We start from the raw sequence: 23,238 nt of genomic DNA, 5'->3' as shown, positions 1-23,238 counted from the left end.
CAGCTCACGCTCCCAAGCCCTGAAGGCTGGGGATGAGGCAGCAGCTCAGAGCAGTGATGGGGATGTTTCCTGCACGGGGATCCCACTGCCTCCCTCCCGCCTCTGGGATTGTGAAATAAATATTTGGTCTTTAAAGATCATTTTGTTGCTCGCAGCAATCAGCTCAGCCAGGTTTTTAGTGTTTGTTTATGGTTCATACCATATGATTCAATAAACTCTGGCTGAGAAACATGTGCATAATTAAGTTTAAAAGGCAGCCTCAGCTCCACTCCACGACTTGGATTTCAAGCCAGGCTTTATGCAACAAATTCTGTTTATTGCTGACATCGATTCATCCTTCCCTCCCCTTCATTCATTGAATCAGAGCTATTTGAAAGATCCAAGGCTTTTAGCAAGCCTGCCACAGTATGGATGGGATGCTACATGGGAAAATGCAATCTCCCTTTTGCCTTAAAGCTGCTCTTGTCATGGCGAGGGCTTCCAGCTGATGGTCCCTGCTTTGGAACATCCCAATGCAGCCTTGCAAACCTCCTCTGTTTTTCGCCTGTATGAATTATTTATTGCAGTTCAAGGCATCTCTAGGGTAGTCCGCCTCTTAATTACATCTGGACACAGTTCCCAGCACTGAGTGTGGGTTGATGGGTTGAGAGCTGTCTGTCTCGACACACATTGTCCCCATCGCTGCGACAGCCCCTCTTTAACTCTGCAAGCAAATGGAGCCTCACCGCTGGTAATTTTTCCTTTAATTAAAAAACACTGTTTTATCAGAAGCAGAATCAGCGCTGAAAAGGATCCGTTTCAATGAATTCTCCCCCACTTACAAAAGAAAAGAGCTGAAATAATCAGAAAGTCGAACTCCGATGCTTTCAAATTGAGACCTCCGGCTTTTTTCAGCCGAGAATGCCGTCTCATTTTGAAATGTTAATTGATGGTAAGAAGCATTAGGAGGCAGACAGGCAACAAAACCCTTCCCTGTTCTTTGCAGGGAGCTGTGCTGCTGATGGAAGATGCTGATTTCTGCTCCCCACCTCCCGGAGAACTTTGGAGATGGACAGCATTGCTGGAGGCACGAGGAGAGGATGGGATGAGCAGCACCATCCCCATCCAACCCTGTTGCCCTCCCACCAGGCATTGCTGGGCTCTTTAAAGTGTCCACACAAACACCTACAGCTACACGTGGGCCTCGTGTTGGTGTTCAGCTCGGGTATCAGAGCATCCTTTAATTGACAGCAACACTCATCGCTCCACGCATTGCAAGGGATGGCTCCCACGGGATCCCAACTCCTGCAGCTGTTGTCCCACTCATCCCTTGGGTTTATCCCAACCACTCCTAGGGCTCTGCCACTTTGCTCCCCAACAGATCTCATGTTCTGAAGACCAATTTCCATTGCCATCTCATTGCAAAGCACCCCCGGTCCAGGTCTGGGGTGAAGCATTGATTCTGCATCCCATGCAATGGGCTCAGCCCAAACTTTTGCTCCTGTGAGATCTACAATAGGATGTTACAAAGGTAACGAACTCCTCCAGGCCTGGCCCATTTTCCCCCTTCTCCCTTTTCCCCAGCAACAAAGAGGGAAAAGTCAAAAAGGGGGGAAAATGGGAAAAGGGAGAAGAGTGGACTCCCACCTCCACACTGAGCACATCTCTGGCTCCGAGCACACCACATCGCTCCTCAGAGCTTCCAGCAGCAACACACCGAGCTCTTACCTCACTCTTTACATCCCCACAGTGCCATACAAGCATTAAGCAATTAATTGCGTTACACTGAAGTGCCTTTTACTCTCTCCCCTGAGGCTCAGGGCTCCATCCCAGCTCCTCTCCCCTGCATCCCAAAGTGCATTTCCCATTGCCAAGGCTGGAGCAGGAGGAGCAGCACCGACCTCTGCTTTGCTATTCATGGGCTGGAAGGGCTAAAAACCCTCAAGGATTTTGCAGGACGTGGCCACAAAGCATTGGAGGGGGTGTTTGCTCCCCAGGCTGCAAAACGAGCACCCAAATGCACAGGCAAAGGTTAGAGCCACGTTTCAAGGCAGGAGGGGGGGATCCTCAGCAGATGAATTATTCAGCTCCCAAGCTGCTTAGTGAACATTATCAGCTAATGATCTGTAATTATTAATAAATAATTTAAGCTTTAATAGCTAGGAAATGAAATGCTTAATTGCATCATAACATAATTAATGGAATTAGCTGCTATGAATAAAATGAAGAGTGGTATTTTTTTTTTAATTTTTTTTTTTTTAATTTTTAAGTAAAAATCCCCTTTTTTTTTTTTTACTTACGGGTGGTTTTGCTTGGTGGGAGGAGAGGCTACAGGAGCACAAACAGGGCTCAGCTTTCCATCCACACAGCAACAAGGGCAGGAAAACAGGAGACAAAGTGGACAACGCCACACAGTCCAGCACCAGACCCTCCTACAGCCCTAAACTGGGATCCTACGTGCCCCAAATTGAGGGCAGTCCCCCCCCCCCCTAAGGCCAGCTGCCATCACAGCCCCCATTCGGTGCCAATGAGCTCTCACAAAGCCATCAGATCCAACCCATCGTTGGGGGTTTGTTTTTATTTAGCAATCATATATTTTCATCCGTTATGGTGATGAAGCACTTTGGTTTTACGGGGTGTTTTAGTGCGTCGTTTCGCTGCGTCTCCCAATTACTCTGCTAACATTTCAGGGTGACACGGACCGTTTTCCCCTCTTGTTATAACGTGGTGTTTTCAGCAATGGGACAGCCATGAGCAGCCGTCTGTTGGTGGAGGGAAACAGCCCATTAAAGCCTGGGGATCCAATTCCAAAGCCTGCCTGTCATTAATACACCTTATAACACACACGCGGGCAAAAACCAATGTTACTACAAGATAACTGTGTGCGTGATGCAGCGATGGGCGCAACGCCTCACTGGGGGTTGAGCATCTCACTGCTTTCCTTGCACCCAGCCTCACCCCAAAAGCAAAGTAATGAGGTCCCCCAAGCTCGTACTCTTGGTCAGTGCAGGTTTAACACCACGGAGACGAGGGTCTGTGCATTAACACTGATTTACAACAGCTGTGTTTTGGATGCTGCTTCAGGGCTATGGATGGAGCTCATGGATGGGGGTCAGAGTTTGCAAACAAAGGCTGAGGTTGTCAGCCCCTCACCCAAAACTGCAGCTTGATTATTTCACTTTGAGGCACTGGAGGAAAAAAGAAGGGATATAAAATAGTAATAACAATAAAAATAAAAGAGCAGACTATCTCAAAAGCAGCCAGAACAGGAAAAAAACCACGAGCCCTCCAAGAGTGACAGTTTGCAGAGCGTTGCCAAGCTTAATCGTCACCATTAAGCAATTATTAGAGATGAAAACAGAAAGCATCGGCAGCCTCAGCCCTCAGCCTGCTCAGGAACGAGACAGGAAGGGGTGAGACAGCAGCAGATACTTTCTAGCTGAGGGATCAAACCTCATTCCTATCACAAAAGGCTCCCAGGCTCATAAATAATAATGTGAGCGACAACTGCAGGGCTGACTCCACCTCGAGGTGCCACCCAGTCGTCCCCCACCCCCAACCCTGACTTGGAATTCACTGCGGAATTAATGGGGTCTTGGTGGATCCCCCACCTCATGGTGATGGGGATGCGGTGCCAATGCATTGGGATACAGGCACAGCCCCCATGGGGAGGGAAGGGAAACGCTCTATGAATTGGGAGTAAACAGATTTGATTCAGTCCGGAGTCTTTTTTGGGTGTGTTTTCACCCCCTCCCCCCCTTTTCCTTTCATGGTAAATTTTCGGCAACAAGGCAGCCAATGGCAACAGAGCACGGGGATTGAAAATGGTTTCAAAGGAGCCTTATCATGCTGGGGACATATGCACATTGAGCCTTGTAGATAGGATGAGTGTAGGTCCCTTCTGCGGGAGGCAGACAAATATATAGCGTTTGCATTTGCTTTTGCCTTTTCCTTTGGGTTGCTTTTTCTTTTTCATATGGAGGGGGAATGGAGGGGTGGGTATCCAACCTGTCAGTATTTACTGATTTGGGCTGAGACTTCAGGAATTCAATAAATCTCTTCCTTAAAGGGACACTGTCACCGTAAAAACACACCGCTGGTACGCAGCGTGTTTTCTAAAGATAAAACCCCAAATCCTCACCGACATTCCTCATAATATCAGAAATGCTGAGAAGGAGGGGGAGTGTTTTAATGCACAGCTTTCCTTCCTCGTGCTGCAGGCAGAGCGAGGCCACAGGTGTTTGGTTAAGTAGATAAGGGGGTGGATGGATGGATGGTCAGATGGATGGATGGATGGATAGATAGATGGATAGGTGGAAAGATGATGATTGGATGGTCAGATGGAGAAGTGGATGGATGGAAGGACAGATAGAAGGATGGATGGACAGGCAGATGAATGAACAGATGGATAGATGGACAGGTGAATGGACATATGGATGTACAGGTGTATGGATGGAAGAACAGGTGGACGGAAGGACAGAGGAAAGGATGGATGGACAGATGGATGAATGAATAGATGGGCAGATCGAAGGATGGATGGACAAATGGATGAATGGATAGATGGGCAGATAGAAGGATGGATGGACAAATGGATGGACAGGTGGATGAACAGACACATGGATGGATGGAAGGACAGATGGACAGGAGGATAAATGAAAAGGTGGGTGGATGGATGGATAGACGGATGGATGGACAGATGCGTGGGTGCTGCCTTAATACTAGGGGAGATGGGCAAAGAGAAAGTTGGACTTCACAAAGTAAAGGCTTATTGTTACTGCACCTAACATACAGTGCAGTAGATACACCAAATATACAAAGACAGCAACAGCAGTAAGCCCAAAAAGAGCAGTTTTTACAAGGAAAAGAGGACAGATTTAGCATACATCATTTAAGTACACTGGGTGCCATCGGGATGCTGTGGTCTCCATCCCTGCCCCACATCCTCCTCCCAACCCTGCTGCAGCTCTGCAGCGTCCTTCACGCTCCGGATCACCCGAAGAGCTGTGAGCTAAGGAGGCTCCCGAGGAGGATTTAAGGAGGAAAGGGCAGCACAGAGCCCTGTAGCAGGAGGGATGCCCATCAGAATGATGCTCCCTCATTAAGTTGACTTGAACGGAGAAAACTTGGGAAGAGAAATGCTGCACCCACGGCCCCCAAACCCACACCTCTGCAGAAGCAGGTTTTTGGAGGGTTGCTATTTGTTTTGGAGAGCTTGCTTTTCTCTTTTCATTTAGCTTGGCAGAATTTCAATACTTCTGCCTTTCACCTCAATAAAAACAGCGTGTCAGGCGGCGGGTTTTGATGATGGAGTGACCTTTTCCACATGCAGAAAACCCATACATTTCCTTGTATTTGGGGGGAGAGCGTAAAGCTGCTTTTGATGAAAAACAAAGCCTCAAACTCCACGGGTGATATCACCACGAGACAGAAAATTACAGTAACGCTGCTTTTTGTTCTTAACTATGCAGAGTGACACCAGGATGCAACTTCCAATAACACGGAGTTATTTGCACACATAGAAAACTGCCACCACCAACATCGCAGCCCCAGGGATGCTCAGACCCATCCCATGACCAGGTCAAACCCTGAGGCATTACATGTGCCCACATGCAGGAGAATTTCACATTGCTCTCTGCCCGCTTTGCCCTTCCCCATTTCTAGCTCTCCCCAGAGCAGCCTGCAGATAAATAACGATGCCTACAGAAACTCATTGAAAGCCATGCGAGCACATCGTGTCCACGTGCCGCCGTCCCGTTCATTAGCACATTGTTGATGTTCATTAATCGAGTGTAAAACTGTAATTAAAAATAATCTCCTTTTCTTCAAGCGGCGGCAGAAGGGAAGGAAAAAAAAAAAGAGGACGCTGAATAAGGGGAAATAAAACTGACACATGAATTTGCTAATTGCAGCTGTGGGAGCACGATGGCAAAACAATTTGATGCTGCGGGGATATAGAGGGGTTTGGCACTCACTGTGTGCTGCAGGATGGGCTCTGTGCAGGGGAGATGGAGGGCCAGGCTGGGCTGCTCCTGCCCCATTCCTACAGGGACCAAGCAAGGAAGGATGGGGATGAGCATCCCAAGTGATGGAGAGGAGGTGGGAGGGAAAGATGCAGAGCAGACTCCTATTGGGATTGCTCTTCCCGGCCCTGCTCGTGCTGAGCAGGGCAGAGCTTTATGTTGGCTGATTTATCTCCTTCAGTGGAGATTTCATTTCAAGTTGGAGGATGTTCAAAGTAAAGCCAGCCCTGTTACAGACTTAATTGGACCATATTTCAATCCTGCTTCATCTTATTCAGCGTGGATTCCTTATCCTAGGTCCATAAACTTTTATTAAGTTATATATCAAGAAATATACATATAAGGTATAGAGATACAGCCCTGCTTACATGTTTTTGGAGATGAGAAAGGCAGCCTCTGTGCAGACGTGGGCTGAAGGTAATGGGGTGTCAGTGCTGGGATGGAGCAGCAGCGCGATGCAATAGGGCAGCACCGATCCCATTGGGACCAAGGGAATATGATGCAGTACGAGGCATCCCAGCCCCTCCCTGCCCTCTGCATTCTCATCCTGACTCCCTGCTCGCCCCTCCTCTTCATCAGCTGAGCTTGTGTTGCAGACAAGTAATTACCGGCGTGTTATCCGCGCTCAGCCGCGTTGTCGTAGCAGCGCCTGCTGATGTACAGTAACAGGCAGCTTGATAATGGGACGCGTTTAAGCTGATTGCCACCGCAGATAAATGATTCCCTCTGAATGGATGCACTTTTGTTAAAACTTCTGAAGGCTGAGGGAAAAGTTACCTTTTTCTTCCAAAAAAGCACCCTTTGAAAAGGCCGTGCCTCCCCCGAGATTCTCATTTCAGATTAGGATATCAGGTGTACGGCGAGAGACGTCTGATTCCCCGGCTGTCAGGGCTGCTGTTTGATATTCAAACCTGTCATTTGATCGTTCCTGAATAGCTGCCTTGGTGTCCTTGAGGATGGCTCTATTAAATACAGAATTTGCTCCCAGTCCCTCCATATCCGCGATGAGACGGAGGCGACTCTCATGCAGGAGAGCAGGCGGTATTAAACACCGCAGTGAGAGTGGGTGGAGAGGGAAGGGGACGGGCAGAGGAGGGAGAGACTGGGAATAAAACCCACTTGAGCTGGAGTGCCTGGTTGTGCTGAAAGGCAGACTGGAGAGAGCGGCCCGAAGATCAGAAGGCGACAATATCTTTGTGAGAAACGAAGAGGAAGAGATGAATTCAGCGCTTCAATGCAAAGAACTCCATTGCAATGGGGTTTTTTTGTTGTTGTTGTTGTTGTTGTTCAGCAACTCGTCGGGAGATACTGGGTTGCACTTTGGCATCTAAAGAGCTGGAAAGCATGGGATGCTGCCAAGATCCCATAGGCTGCACGTGGACACAGCCCAGCAGTCACCTCTTGCTGTTGTCACCATGCACCGACCTGCCCAGGCATAAAGGCGCTCGATGCAACGACTTGTTCACACCAGATCTCAGCGCTGATTGCTGAAGTCTCTTCCAGTTAATTACAGAGTTAATTACCAGCTAATAAGTTTGTTGCTAATAGCTGTAACGGATTTTTTGGCGAGAGTTGTCAGGAGGGGCTGATTGGATGCTCTCTTGGGTAGGATCCTCGTTACAGAAACGGATGTACTGAAGGCAAACGATCCCAATCTTTTTTCTTTGATGAACTGTAAATTATTCTAATATCCTCCACTATTGTATTCGCTTATTATCTGTGGGTAATTAGAAGCAAAGAGCTGCAAAGCTGCCCCAGTTGCAGATAGGAAGCCACAGCAATTGTGCTGCCTTGATTTCTGTTGCTTTGTCAGCTCTCATCCTCCCATTGCTTCCTCAAGACCTGTGGTGCCTTTGGCCTGCATCCGCAGCCATAAATATACCTGTATGGTTGCACCATCCCACCAAAGTGCATTTAATGGCCTTTTACTGCCCTGCATCCTATTTTGGCTGTTAAAAACCTGTGTTTTGGGGTGTGTTCTTCCAGGTATGTCCTAGACTGCTTCTTTCCTCTTCTTCCTCTCCACATCACAATCCTACTTTGCACTCCTGCTGCTTTGGGCAGCACCGCATGAGCATCAGCACCTTGCAGCTTCCCAAAGGCACTGCAAGTCATTCTGGGGATGATTCCAGTTCCCAGAGCAAACATGGCATCAGATCAGCATAATGATGGTGAAAGATCCACAGGGAAGGAGCCAAGACTAGGAAACGTGATGGATGCATGAAAACAAGATGCACAGTTATATCTACAAACAGCTTCTTAACAGTCAAAATCCCTCATCCACCAAGCATATGTAAGGGATGCTGAGATCCTGAGCATCCCATGTATGAGAGTTCTGAGAAGAATTACAGTCCTTTCCTCTGATTCTTAAGCAAACACCTCCACATCTCCTTCCTGGCAGCCAGGACGTGGCACTTTGGCACATAGGAGGTTCTGGAGCTGCCTCCCTGCGTGCAGCATCCCTCCTTTCCCATTGTACCTCAGCTCATTGGAAGGCAATCTGTGCTAAGCCCTTAAAAGCTGTGCCTGAATGCCGAGCAGCCACGAGCCACACTTGATTTGGATGGAAATTAGCAGCCAGCAGTTGCAGCAAAGGGAAGGAAGCCTTGGAGACCAGGGGAGATTATCAGAAAACAAATGAACAGAACAGCGTGTTGTCCCCAGCACGGCAGCGAAATCAAAGGCGCAGGCAGGAATCCTAAGGCAGGGGAGGCGAGGTGCAATGCAAGGCATGCGTCCCACCAGCTGCAACCCCAGCAGGGACAAAGCCACTGCCACAAGGGAGCTGCAGTGAACTTGGCAGCACTTCCAGATCCTTACAGCACAACAGAGCACAGCAACACAAATGCACTGCAAACATCCGAGGCAAAGGCTTTATTGCCTCCGAACAGCAGATTGATGGGAGATTCCCAGGGAGCACAGCCAGGCTCCTGCCTGGCAGCCTTCTTCAGCTCCCATCCCTGCTGCTGAGAGGGAGATAAAAGCAGCAGATGTCACTGTGGACGGATGGGAAGGGAGAAGAGATACCAAGCAGGAAAACATGGCACGACCTCATACCAAGTTATCACTTCCATAAGCATCCCATGATGCTGTTTGCTAGATCACCTGTACTGTTACAGGGTCCTGGTGAAATCACCTGGGAGATGCAGGCTAAAGCACTACATCAGCAACCTCTTCTGCATTCCTTGCCCCTGTTCCTCCCTCTCCCACCACCAGAGCATTTCACAACAGCATCACGGCACCAGAGATCTCCCATTGATATGCAGTTTGCAGATATGGCCCTACCACCGACCACAGCACAGTGGTCCATCACCTCGTGCTCCATCTCCTACCTCAGCATCCCATGTCCCTCAGCTGAATTTTGTCACTGCTTTTGGTAGCATTGTGCCACTGGTGCCGGGCTCCTTCTGCACACCAAGCTCGAGAATTGGCTTTCCTCCATCCCCTCCTTATCAACCAGATGCACGCACTGACATCGGGAAGAATGGGGATCCAGAGGAGGCAGCAGAACAATGCTTGATCTATGCATTACTGCAGGGCAGGAAGATTTGGATTCCATTCCCTGAGCAAATATAGGGCTGGGGATGTCAGGCTGAAAGCTGATTTCACAGCGGCGGTGGTTAAGAGAGAGCAGCATCCCGCTGCCAGCACTCCTATAGTCAGCAGTCACTGTGCATATGCCATGTACATAGATGCCCAGGCAGCAGGACACGTGCCATTAGGTCACTGGGTTGCTTGCTCTCCTCCATCACATCAGACTTTGCTCCCCATGAAGATTTCTGCTTCTTACCCCATCAGAAAGCTTTTTCCCAACCTGTTCCTTAAATTCAGCCTTTTTCCTCATTCCTTCACTTCCTGCAGTATATTTCCATTTCAAAATACCAATGGGGAATCTTTCCCTCCCTCCTGATTCTTCTGCCTTTGTGATAAAAAGGGATAGGAAAGAAAGAAGAATGGGAAACTCATAACAGAGTGAAGTTGTGCAAATATCCCACCTCAACCAGCTCCTGTAGCACCACCTTCCCACTGGGCAGCTTTGTGGGGTCCATATAAATGGGACCCCCAAACAGGAGCAGCCCCTCCTGCTTCACATTCTCCTGTTGTCTCAAGCTTGTTTGTGCTGGGTTTTGATTTAAGCAGCCCCAGATCTGAATAGAATAGATAACAAGAGGCTTTGGATCAGCAGCTGACCCCGACCACATGAGTAATTCTGCAGGTTGCTGTTATCTGGATGTATAGTAAAATAATGATCTGTAAATCAATAAAGCCCTTACTACTATACACCACAACCATAATACGTATTCATTACAATCTGTAAATGCCACGTCGAGAAAACTAATTCAGAATCAGTCCCGGCTTTCTGTGAGTACTCAGCCCCCATCACACACTTTAAATATTGAGCTTTCCTGGAAGCCACGCACAGCTCAGGTCCTGACAGCTGAACACGCTCCTTTCAGGCTGCTGCAGCACGTTGAATAGATGCAGCTGTAATCACCCCGCAGTGAATGATGGTGTAAATTGCAGCTCCCAGAATGCAGAGGGGGGGGAAGCGGAGCCAGCAGCAGGTGACGGTGTTTGAATGTCACTTAAAGTTCACTTTCATTATTTTAATCTCCCATTCAGGCCTGATTATGCTCTAAGAGAAATCGGAACTTAAATCCCAATCAGGAGGACCTGGGAGCGTTGTTGGGCTGACATGTAAAGCAGAACCTGAGCCGTGATTAAGCAGCGGTATTAGCGAGCTCTGAACAGCTACCAGGAGACTTAGGAGCACACAGGATTAATGCTGACTAATTTACACGGCCAAAGCCAGCGTGCTGATGGATAAAGGAAAGCTTCACCTCTCCCATACGGTTGTCACAGTGTTGCTTTGCCCCACTTTCTCTCCACGATGGAGCAGGAAGGATTTTGCCTCGAGTTCCCAAGCATGGTGAGATGCCACTTCTTTAATGCAAACAATTAAGGGGGGAAGGAGGAGAAAAAGATGCTTCATAAGCTGCCTGAAGTGTAACCTCCTTCCAGACAAACCAATTTGCAAAGAGATAGAGCCAGTGGGATCAGGCAATAACTTAATAAGCATCTCTGAAAAAAAGAAAAGCACAAAACAATGCATTTAAGAACACGGTCTTTCTTTTTTTTCCCCTCCCCTAATGGAGAAACATCAGCTCTGTGGGGAAATAAATGTAATAAACTAAAGTCCCATCTCCACAAACATTTGTTTTCTTATCTCTGTAAAAATCAATATACATGTTGCAATTATGTCCTTCGATGAATCCCCCAAACTTCTAACTCTCTCAAGGCTTCCTGCTCCATTCAAGTTCATTACATCTCCTTTCCTTCATCGAGATGAATTTGGGTTTTTTTTTGCATTTCTAAGCCCAAAGTCGTGTTTCATTTCTCTTTTCCTTACATAACAGAGGGAGAATAGCGCTTCCCTCAGCTTTAATCTAATCAAATTAAATGTAATTTAATTGCTGTGCAAGCTTATATTTGTTAGGAACCCTGGCAGCAAATAAATGAGAATAAAATCAAGGCAAACACTTTGCCTGTCAGGGGTCCTCCTTGCTCTGCAGCAAGCTTGCAAGCTGCTCTTCTGAACTCTTCCCTCTAGAAGGAGGAGATGGAACGCGTTGTTCTGTTGCTCCACATTGGGCCACTTTACTCCCATACACCGCCAGCAGGGAGACCATAGGATCACTGATGTGAGGAAAAACCACTAAGATTGTCAAATCCAACCTCCAACCCATCCCCAACGAGCCCATAGGATCACAGAGCCATTACGTTTGGAAAAGACCACTAAGATCCCCCAATCCAAACCCAACACATCCCACCAACTATGTCCTTCAGTGTCACATCCTCATGGTTCTGGGTCACCTCCCAGCACGGTGATGGCCAGCTATGCCAATGCCTCACCACACCACGTCCCTTTTGCTATTTCCAAAGTATCAATAGAAATCTGGATAACAGCCCCTCAGGAAAGTTGTATCAGGTAACCTTTACAGGTCATCTCCAACTCAAACCATTCCTTGACTCCATGATTTATGCCTTCTGATCCAACACCTCTGGCTTTGGAGCACAGAGCAGCACTTCTAAAACCCAAAAGACGATGCTGGCAAAAGGCTTCCCCCATGGGTGGAAAGCAAACCCCCTAAAACAGCTGTTGATTTAAGCCTCGAGTGCACATATCTCATTTGACGTGCTCAGAGAGGAGCCCTCCTTCTCGCACCTCTCTCATCACTAAAACCACAGCAACAGCCTCTTCAAGAACAATCACCCTGAGCAAATATTTTGCTTCCATTTCCAAATGACCCAAGTTTCCTCGAAGGAGGCTCCCCACTGCTGCCTGCAGAGGAGGTCACGGAATAATCCGTCATTACACGCGCCGCTCTCAGGAACCAAATCCCTTTTCCCTTCCTCGCCAGGCAATAAACAGCCCACAAGTCCTCCCTCTCCGCAGAGATGATCTGCGTTTCACACTTCTGCATGCAGACAGTGCTGCAAGACAGATGAGACCTGTCAGGGGAAGCCAACACAGTGGGAGCAGAGAAAGACGGCGCGCAGCGGAGAGGCGAGCAGTGCTGCTGGGATGCACAGGGTGTGCAAAACCCCCCAGGGCTTTCACTGCATGCTGGGTTTGTTGGATGAGATGCTACTCTTATTTGATAAAAATCACTCATTTTTACACTTCTTTTTTTACCCCCCCCCCTCTTCTAGCCTTCTTTCTGGTTTTTGGGTTTTTTTTTCCTTATGCTAAGACTCCACAGTGATCTTCTCAAGCAGGGCATCTCTCTAAGATGCTCTCCCCAGCACCTGCACGTGGTTCAGTGGGGCATGGAGCTGCACCAGCATTGCCTGAGAGCATGGGCTGGGCTCAGCGCTCAGTGTTTGCTGCTTTCAGCATCTCCAAGGATCTCATGGCATCTCCTCTCAATGGCGCTGGTCTCCACTGGGTACCTCAAACACAGTTACCATCAGCAGCAAATGGCATTCGGCACCAGGGCAAATAGAAGTCATGTTTTGATGAATGATGTGTAGATCTTCCTCCAGTTTCCAGACCAAGGAGAAAGGCAAAACTCACTGAACCCTCTTTCATTGGGCACCATAGAACCACAGCTTCCCCTCAGTCCAGCAGCGTGGGGGTTTTTGGACTTGGGAAGGGGTTGGCTGAAACAAATCGCATTAAAATGAACACACAGCAGCCTGCAGGGCGTATGGACAGCAACAATTATCTTCTTTAACAGGAGTCCCCTCAGGCACAGGGAGCCAACGCGCTGTGCAGTCAACTAATGGCTCATTTGTAGGATTCAGTTGGTTCAGAGAGTTCATAATGTCCCCGTGTCATGGCAGCTTAGCTTAAGAATATGGATCTTCTACTTAAGGAGACGCGGCCATACATCAAAGTGTTTAACAGCCTTAGGTCAGCATCCTTCTGTTGGGTAGGTCTGGGAAGGGAGCCAAGGGAAACCACTCCTTTCATTACAGGACTTTGCAGAGAGATGTTTAGGAAACTGTTCAAATAACGCGTGAGAGCAGGCATTTGGCTGAGGACAGCATGTTTCTCACCTGCAGAGTGTCACAGAGGGAGGAAGAGATGGAAACAGAAAGGTTTTAAGCTCAGGGCTTTTTCCCCATAGCATCCTCCAGGTCCAGAGCTGACACTATGGGATTAGACACAGCTCATGGATGCTAATGGAGAAAGACAAGAAGGTGGGGAGGGCATGGACCAGCAGCAGCAAAACTACATGCGAGGCATTGGAGGAAGGATTTGGTAGGCTGTGGGCTGGACTCAGATTAGCCTGGCTGGAAGCTGACTAATGCTCACCTCATTTGAGGCTTTGGGAACATCTTCCCCATTCTCAGCATCTCACCTTGCAGCCAGGCTTTGCTTCCACCTCACTGCAAGCCATTAAAGTCAAACCTAAGTTCTAACAGCAGGAAAACTTGGGAACTTTTCCTCCTTGTCCCATGTCCTTCTCTTGGAGCTGGTGGCACCAGGAGGTCCCCTGTGCTCCTCCATCCCTACCCATCACACCTCTCACAGTGCAACTGGTGCCCACAATGGAGAAATGCAATGTGAAACCAAGAGCCTGAATAAAACATGAAGCAGAAAGTAAATCCTTTCTGGCACCTGGTTACTTCTCTTCCGAGTGCAATATGCGAGGCTGCTAATTGCTTGATTTACTGTAGCAGTCACTCTGCCAACAGCAATAAATAACGTTAATTAATATAAGGTAACCCACTGACAGAGAGGCTGGTAATTACCAGAAAACCAGAGAGATGGGCCTTTTGTGGGGCTGTTAGAGGAGAGACGAGGACAATTTCCTCTCCAGTATTTGGTTATCTATCATCCTTTATTTGTTTGCCTTGAGCACTATGCAAAAAGATCTTGGGTCCAATTTCTGTTTGTTTTCTTTTCCTTTCTTTCCCTCCCCCCCTCTTTCCCCAAGGATACTGTACGTTAATCAGAGCAGAGTTTCCTTGATTGCACACACACAAAAGTGATGCTCTTTTTTTTTCCCCCCTGAGCACGCGCAGTGAAGGAAATCTAACACCAAATGTTCAACATTAACATCCTGGTGTGCCTGATGCAAACAGGCAGCTGCTATTGCAATGCTGCTGCATCCCTCTGACCCTGCAAGGAGCCACGTGCGTGCCGAGCATCCTCCACCACGAGGCATCAACATTGCCTTAAATACTGGCTCTGAATCCATGCCTAAAGAAATTTAGGCTCATCTCTGACCCGGCTGCATCCCTTGGAGAGATGTAGAGAGAGGGAAGAGTCTTAACTACACAGCAGGAAAAGATATGCATTGATCTGTTACAAAAAGACAGCAGCCTCTGTGCCGCCTTCTACATCTGGGCTCCTTTTCACTCCGGCCAAGGCATAAATCATTGTGAGATCCGTGCATCTGGTTAAAGATGAGCAAGAGATAGAAAGCTTAAGGGAATGAGATGGAATGAGTGTGATGTCCCTGATCACAGCCCATCTGCAGAGGAGAACCTGTGGCTCTGGGGTCCCTGTTGAAGAGCCTCAGGAGCTGTGCTAAAGGAGGGGAAGCAATACAGGAACCATTTCAACCCCCCAGCAGTAGGGGATGCACACAGCATCTCATGGAGACCTGCATCCCAGCCATGAGCATCTCACCTACAGCAGCCAGGAACACAGGGGGAAGCTTGCTGTGCACTGCTTGGTTGGATAACTTCCATTCTATCCAGCACTTCTTTTTCTCTCTAAGACCCAGAGCTGCACCTGGCAGCATTTGCTCTGTGCTCACAGGCAGCGAATGAGCTCAGGACACAGGAAATCAGGGCAAGGGATGGGGTTTGCTCATAGGCAGCACTCACTGCACTTGCTTAGCATGGAGAAGTGCCTGGGAGCAGCAAGAGGTGGGAAGAGCCCCCACTTCCACAGAGCAGCTGTGAAACACTCAAGCTCACAGCCCACCCCACCCCACCCCCACACACACACTCCACTTCCTCCCTGTGATAGGCTTTGGGGATTTAATAGCGGGTTTTCAGCCCTGAGAAAAGCTGCCATAAAAACACCCCAGATGTGATGAAATTACGAGCCCTCCTCGCAGAGCTCGAGTCGAGAAAACTCATTTGGATGATTTTTTGCATTGGATTTTACTGAGAAATGAAGTTTAACACTGCAGCTCCTGAAGGAGAGGAGAGCTTTAGCACCGCTCCCTATTAACCTAGAGGTACTACCCTATAAATTATGCCTTTTGGCCATGGATGCTGATTCTCACATTACAACGCACCAACCGGGATGCATCTGCAACAGATTTTTCACAACAAGTTTTAAGAGCATCTCCTCTGGGGAAGAGCTTCCTGCTTCCACATTTCCCCCCACAGCATCCCATCACCTCGGAAATATGGTTCAACATATGTCATCATGACTACACAAAAGCCATTTGCAATCACTCACGCTCCCTATAAAGACACAGCATTTGTTAGCAAGATGAAAACCTCTCCCCAGACTATCAGGAAGGGAGAGGTGAGCTCTGATCTCTTGTTGCTACACAGCATGCTGGCCACCCCCATGCCAGTGGCTGTCAACGCTGCATGCATTAACCTCGTTTGCTGCTGCAGCTCGTTTAGTTAGCAGCCGATTTGTTCTATTTAATGACTCCCAGCTTTGCAACTCGCTCTGAGAGTTGCGTGCCCTGAGCTCAGGGCTGGATACAACACATTTGTGAACCAGCTGCCCTCAGCCCTAACCAGTAACAACTTGGCTTGGCTGTATTTGCCTTTTCCTGCATGGTGGAGCCACCTGTTTGAGCCAAACCACCTCTACTGCTGCTGTGCATCTTTATGCCAGCTGCAACCCTGCCTGGTTGCACTCTTCAGGCACTGCTTGTGTCCTATTACAGCAGGGTCTGCAGTTGCACATCTCTGCCTTTTTCTGCCTCCCCCTTCCTTTTTTTGCTGGAAACAGAGGGACAATGAGCAGCAATTGCTGAAGGCTGGAAGATGCCCACACCTCACCTGACATCGTGTTTAATGAGAGTGTGCAAATGCTCCAGTAATTCCCAGCTCAAGCACAGCTGCCCGCAGCCTAATGCAGTCAGAGCACATCTCTACAACAAGCACTGACCTTTGGTGGTGGATCCCATGATTAATTACCAGGCCAGCTGAGAGCACAGCTTTAATTTCAATTAAAACGTGGTCGCCTTCAGCTTTCAGACACTGAACGTTGCTCCATCTGCTTGGCTTAAGACCTAACACAATGCACAGAGCACTGAACCTTGCCTCAATGAGACCTTCAGGTTGGCTTTCTCCAAAGGATTTCTGCTGAGCTTTCCAAAGTCCCATTAATCCAGTGGCATCCTTTAACTTTAGGCACTGCTCTTGGCTCATTGAGATCAAATCTATCCAGGTAGAGCCATGGGAGAGATCAGAATGGGTGAGGGACATCAGTGGGGGTGATGGGTTGATGGTTGAACTTAATGGTCTTAGTGGTCTTTCTCAACCATAAGGTTCCTATGATTCTATAAGCAGGATGGAAGACAGAAGGCGCCCTGCAGTCACCTCCAGGCATTGTGAGGAAGAAAAAGCCCCCATTGCACACAAAAAGGCTTCAGATGTCACCTGCAGTTTGTTGGCAGCATTAGGTTCCCTCTTGATTGGGGAAGGGATCTCATGCTTTTCATGTAAATGCTCTTTAATGGATGTTTAGCAGAAAGCTGACAGCAATATGACAGATAGGATCCTCACAGGGCTTTCTGCAGTCACGCTCTTAGTTTACTCCTTTCATTGACAGAGATCTTGATCTCTCAGTCTTTCAAGTGCTGTGTATTTTGGGTTTGGAGGGTGTTTTGTTTCTTCTTCCTAAATATTGTTGTCCTTGACAAATACACAGAAAATAACACAAATCCAGGAAGAAAATACCAGGCTGCCGTGGGGATAAAAAGAAACCAGAGCCTGTATAACAGCATTACACCAGATGAGCTGAACCTCAGTGCACTTTCCTGCTTGCACTGGGGGTACTTATTGTCCTCACCAGATCTGTCCCTATGGGGTTGAAGGCTTTGAGCACTGCCCTCATTGGACAGGATGAGAGGAGACCTCCAGGCAGAGCAGTTGGCCAAGATGGAACCCAGGAATTGAATTCCTCCCCTTCCTCCATTAGTGCCTGCATTGACTATTTTGTTATTTCATTAATGCAACATTGGGTTGAAAAAGCAGAGTGGGCTGTTCACAGCTCTTTACATCACACCCTGTTGCTCCCCATCTCTTCCCAATGCAACTGCTACAGGAATTCAAACCCCAAGTCCTAAAGGGAAATAAGAAGAGTTTGGAGCAAGAAGAACAGGGGAGGTTATGAAGGAAGCTGCACCCAAAGAGAAATTAATGAATTAAACCCAATCAGAACCAACCACCTACAAGGCCAGATGCAATCAAGGAGAACAGATGTAGACACGCAGCACTACTGATGTTTGCTAATGGGAAGGAGAGAAGGATCTCTCCATCATTTATATTTCCTAACATGCTGAGACTTCGGACAAGCTATTAGGGAGCTGACATTTGCAAGTGTATTTAAGCCCTGCTTAGATTAAAGCTTTTTATTTCTTCCAAACTCTCTCATCTCCTCTCTATCACATTCTGTAACATTTTCGCCCTCCTTAGCAGATTTATTTCTCCGGAGCTATTCCACATCTCCATCCATATCTACACATCTCCCCCTCCCCTTTTCTTTATCTCCCTCTATTTACAATGAAGCCATCGATGAATAAATTAAGAGCAAAAACGAATATATTCCTACTATAAATAATTGATGGACATCTCTGCTGCACGCAGATCCCACACAGGTTTCTGGGCACAGAATGTGCAGAGCCTGGGGAACGAGAAGAGGAAATCTGTGCTCCTCATCATAGGAACTCACTGTCTGATGGGAGGAGGATGGGGAACATCCCTGCCTGCCTCATCCTTCCCCAAGCAGCAAAATTAAGGTGCTATCTGGATTTGAAACACCCATGGGTCAACATAGGAGGCTGCACAGGGCTGTGTTGGATCGATACACCATGTTCTCCTCCCAGATGCCTGCAGGGAAAGCTCCTTTTGGAGGGGGCTTTTCTCCACCCCCACCAGGACTTGGAGGTTCCAGACCTCCCCCAACAGCATCCAGACCCCCAAAAGCAAAGTGCCACCCCCTGCTCATATCACCATCCTCAGTCACTGTCAGTGCCCACAGCCCTCACTCAGTGCATCCCGGACACAGCCACATTTCAGCAGAACAGCTGAGGATAATTAAACTTTGCAGTTAAGAGATAACATGCGAGATGTGGTTTTTCCTTCGAGCTTTTCACATCACAGCTGGAGGCATTAGATAAGGTGGAAATTGGCCTATTTTCCAGCTGAACGTAGCCGAGAGAACACAAGGAAATTCAAGACTTTCCTCCCAGCTTTGAAACAAAAGAAAAATGACATTTCCCTACAGTTTTGTACTGCAATACCCCCCACTCCAGAATCACAGCCATGAGGCACCTCCTGAAGCCAATATCATGGTAGAAAAGAGAACGCCGCATCCTAGAACTGGAGCAGAAGCTTTGGGGCCATTCTTGTATTTGAGGAGGATGGAGCAGGGCTGGGGAATCTGTTCACATCCATAGGAGTGCAGATGGGAAGGAGGAAGGATGGGAACCATATGCTGATGGATCAGGTTTGTGCAAGCTTATCGCACATCCAGTCTCAGCCAAAGACCTAAATGACCGCTGCCCCACAGCTCACACACAGCAGCAGGGGAAAACTCATCTTACTTGCCCACCTGAAGCCTGAAAATGGTTCCCTCTCCCTTTCTGAAGATGCTGTAGTTTGGTTTTGGTTAGAGCTACCATTGGGAATGGAGCTACCATTGAAAACAGAGCTATGCTGAGGGTCTGGGTTGGGATACGACTGAGAATAGAGCTACCCTGAGGGTTTGGGTTGGAGACACCATTGCTGCAATGGGAATAAACAGACAGTCCAGCACCACCCCATCTTCACACCCTGCTAATGCCAATCCAAAGCCCTTGACACCGATCCCTTCCTGACCACAAGGAAGGGGAAGCAGGGGGCAGCTGGCACCCAGCATGGCCATGCAGCAGCAGAAGTGACAGCACAGGGAGCCGTGGGCAGCCAGTCACTGGGAATTAGCATTAAATGCCACATCTGCTCACTTCAGTGCATGCCGGGCTGGGAATGCATCTTACCAGGCATGAGATGCTCAGCAAAGACAAGCGGGCAGATGTGAGTGACATCGGGCTGTCCCCCATGCCCTCCCCAGCTGATGGACCATCTCGATAACGCTTTCTGACACCTGCATTAAAAAACTGCCAGCTCCAGGGGGATATTTGTCAACTATAGCTCCAGAAATAACCCCACATGGTGAGGGGCACCACATGCCCAGAGGGGAGCTCATGGCCTCAGGGTGAATGCAGAGCACGAGAGAATCCAGAGCAGCACTGAAGGCTGGCACTGAGCATTATACACTACGGAGATGGCAGAAACCCTCCCAGCTTGTTGCTAATCATAATTAACTGCAGTGCTATGTATACACACTGGGTATATATAGACACACACACACATATGTATTCTCTTCCTATAGATGCACACTTACAATGCCCTCCCCTGGAGGGCTCAGCAAAGCCAGGTCTCAGCCTTATCTCCTGACACTGAGCTCCTCGGACAAACGTTGTGCCTTGGAGTTAGAAAAGGCTCTTTCTTCATTGTCCTCCTGCCTCCAGTGCCTGCAAGGTGCCACAGGCTTCTCCAAGGCAAACTACACCTCACTCCCAGCAGCAGCAAGGCACCAATAGCTGTTTATTGGGAAGAATGCTTTCACACGAGAGGGGGGGGGGAAAAAAGAAGTCAAACGACCTCAATCCAGGATATTGCTTCCTTCCTCCTGACATTTATGAACTATGTATTTCACATCTCTGGTGCCGTGTTCCATAAAATAACATCTGTCATAGCTGGCAGCCTTTGGAAAGTGCTCTTGCTGGGGTTTGCTTCACAGATTTAGTGCTGGTGGAAGGGGGCACAAAGGGGACTGGGGCGGGGGGGGGGCTCAGCAGCACGTCTCTGCAATGATATACATGGAAGTGGTGTGTGGGGAGACCAAACGGCTCAGGTAGCAACAAGTGATCCCATTTTGCGCACAAGCGTGCTCAATGGGGCATGGCCCTGTGTCCACCACTGCTTCCATTTACAGAGGTGCTCAAGGTCAGGTTGGTTGGGCACTGGACCGACCACCTGAGTTCTTGATTTAGCGAGTGCCAGCAGGCCCATAACAGTGGGTTGGAGCTGGATGGGCTTTGAGGTCCCCTCCAACTCAGCCATTCTCTTGACTCCCTGAGTCACCATGACCGCCTCCTTACCTTGATGGCAAAACAGACATGAATGTTTCCCTACCACCAGAGGCTCCTGTGCCATGAACTTCCCACCCCTCTCACCTGACCAATAGATACTGCCAAGGTCTGGAAAGGGCTCATTTCCAAAAGCACAAGATTATCAGGTTGGAACAAGGACAGACGCATGGAGACTGCTCTGGTTACCGAGTTAAGCTCACTCTACAAAGATGGGTCTATTTAGGGAAGATTCAGACTGTATGTAAGACAAAGAACTATTTATGATAAGTGTAGTCATTGGGAAAGGCAACAGCAGATAACCAGTTCTAAGTTACCCCAAAAAATAGCACAACAGTCATAATCCAGTTAAAGAAAGAGTTGCTTACCTGTCCCAAAGATCAGGGCCCACCAAACACTCCAAAAGAAGGGATCCCCAAACAAACTAAGCTCCCCCCCACGGGGGCCAGCCTTTAAATGAGGCTTAGGGAGGTGTGGTGTAACCAGGTTCCACTCCTCCCTGAACTGCTTTCACCTGTGCCCCAGGGCTGGCTGTGTCCCTTCACCAAGTGCTCAATCATTGGTTCAGGCTGTGACCTAGCAATTCCCATACAGTAGTGATGCCCAGAGAGGTGGTGGTTTCCCTGTAATTAGAGACACTCAATGTCAGGCTGGATGGGGCTCTGAGCACCTGATAGAGCTGTGGGTGTCCCTGTTCATTGCAGGGGAGTTGGGCCAGATGGTCCCTTCTGACTCAAACAAATCTATGATTCTATTCCCAGTTCCTACAGCAACCTTCCCATTCTCTGCTGTGTTAACCATTTCAATGTCTGCTCAGATACACCTGTCCTGTATTTTAACCCCACCGTAACAGCTTTGGAATATGTCATGACTGCATATGGACTGTTAGCAGCCTCCAAAACGTGTTGCAGCACAGGATCTGCCTATACCCAACCATCAAGCTGTTCAACAGTTCCCACCAGAAGCAATGCAGAGAGGAACTGCTCTGCAGATAGAGCCTCAACTCTGGACCTGCACCTACAGCGGGCAAGCACAAATGTGAGGAGACAAGCCCTGGGGAAGGAAAACATCCATTCTGCCCCAAACTTTCATTCATTAGAAAGGAAAAATAACCTCTTCTTGCAGCAATCAGATTGACTCCATCTGCCCAATGGGCTCCGTGCAGCAGGAAGGAGATGCACGTTCCCAAGAAAAACACAAGAGACCTTTCAGCTACATTAACAGCCCCGATGAGAGCTCCTGCAGGCTTCGAGGAAAACACGCCATCGATGCCAAGTGCATTAATAACCGGGGGAACGAACGAGCATGGAAAGCTGAACGCTCACATCTCCCTGTTGGCTCCTTTGGAGGCTCTGTTAATGGACGGAAAGGTGGAAGAACTTGGAGCGTGATTTGAGCAGGAAAAAGCCAGGCAACAACATAAATATCTGCATAGCCTGAATGTCTACAGGTAATTACAGCAGAGCTGGAGGGGGAAGGGGGGGGGCTGGTACTGCTCTATAAGCAGGAGCAGCAGGAGGAGAGGCCGAATGCTTCTGGAGGATGCTAAAATTCAAGCAGGACCTGAACTGATCTGAACTTCATTTGGATTCCCAGCACTCAGAGCTCAGGGTCCAGCTTCCAAATGTCAGATCTCACAAAACAAATGGGTCTGAGCTCTCAATCTAGGACTTGGTTTGCATTTCAGCCAGCTCCAGGGCTTTGCCATTTTGGTTTTTTGGACCTAAACATTAGACTTATGCTGTGTTCTATTTGAAAGCCCCCATCTCAATCAGTTTTTACATTAAATTATCTTACCTGACTGAGGCAAACTACTGTAATGTGTGTCAGGATGAGGGGGCAAGCAAGGCAGTCCAAGTACTTTGTGATAAATGCAGACAGACGGTGCAGGGCATGGGCATGCCAATGCACGGGGTATATGTTGGAGTAGTGATGGCACCCAGCTCATGCATTACCTCTTGCTTTCCATGCTTTGCCTCTTCCTCAGCCTGCTGACTTGGCTTTGAGCCTTTATTCTGCTAGCTGTGTGTATTGAAGTCAAACTAGAAAACAGAGCACATTGGCATTTGATTTTTCAGGGGTATTCTCTCTACTTCCCACTGCTTGCAGAAGTCAATGCAGAGCTGCTCGCTGGTGCCAACTCCTGGCCTTGAATACACTTCCACAGATGAAGTTGTTTTGTTGCAGATCTCCCCTTGAAAATGCAAAATAGCTTTAAATATATATATATATATATATATAATAATATCAATAGAAGGAGAAATAGCAGAGTGAACTGCCTGGGATTGAATGGAGGGGCATTGCTGCTCCGTGCTGGAGCTGCCCAGTGGTGGAAGCATCCCAAGAGGGATACGGGCATCAGAGCAGCCTGACAAGGTCAGGAGCTGCAA

General features: G+C 48.3%; 1 long non-coding RNA gene across 1 annotated transcript in view; it reads right to left on the bottom strand.

Annotated features, from left to right (window-relative positions):
* The window catches only part of LOC140262730 (uncharacterized), an 89,684-nt gene extending 66,750 nt beyond the window's left edge, over positions 1-22,934 (bottom strand). Inside the window, exon 1 of the long non-coding RNA XR_011905858.1 lies at positions 22,804-22,934. This is a non-coding gene — a long non-coding RNA (uncharacterized lncRNA). The remainder of the gene's footprint in view (positions 1-22,803) is intronic.
* Positions 22,935-23,238: the final 304 nt, after the last annotated feature.

The sequence above is a fragment of the Excalfactoria chinensis genome, chromosome 25 (genome assembly GCF_039878825.1).
Source record: "Excalfactoria chinensis isolate bCotChi1 chromosome 25, bCotChi1.hap2, whole genome shotgun sequence".
In the NCBI taxonomy this organism is placed as follows: Eukaryota; Metazoa; Chordata; class Aves; order Galliformes; family Phasianidae; genus Excalfactoria; species Excalfactoria chinensis.
The sequence above is the reverse complement of the archived record's forward strand: the minus strand, read 5'-3'. Positions and strand labels throughout refer to the sequence as shown.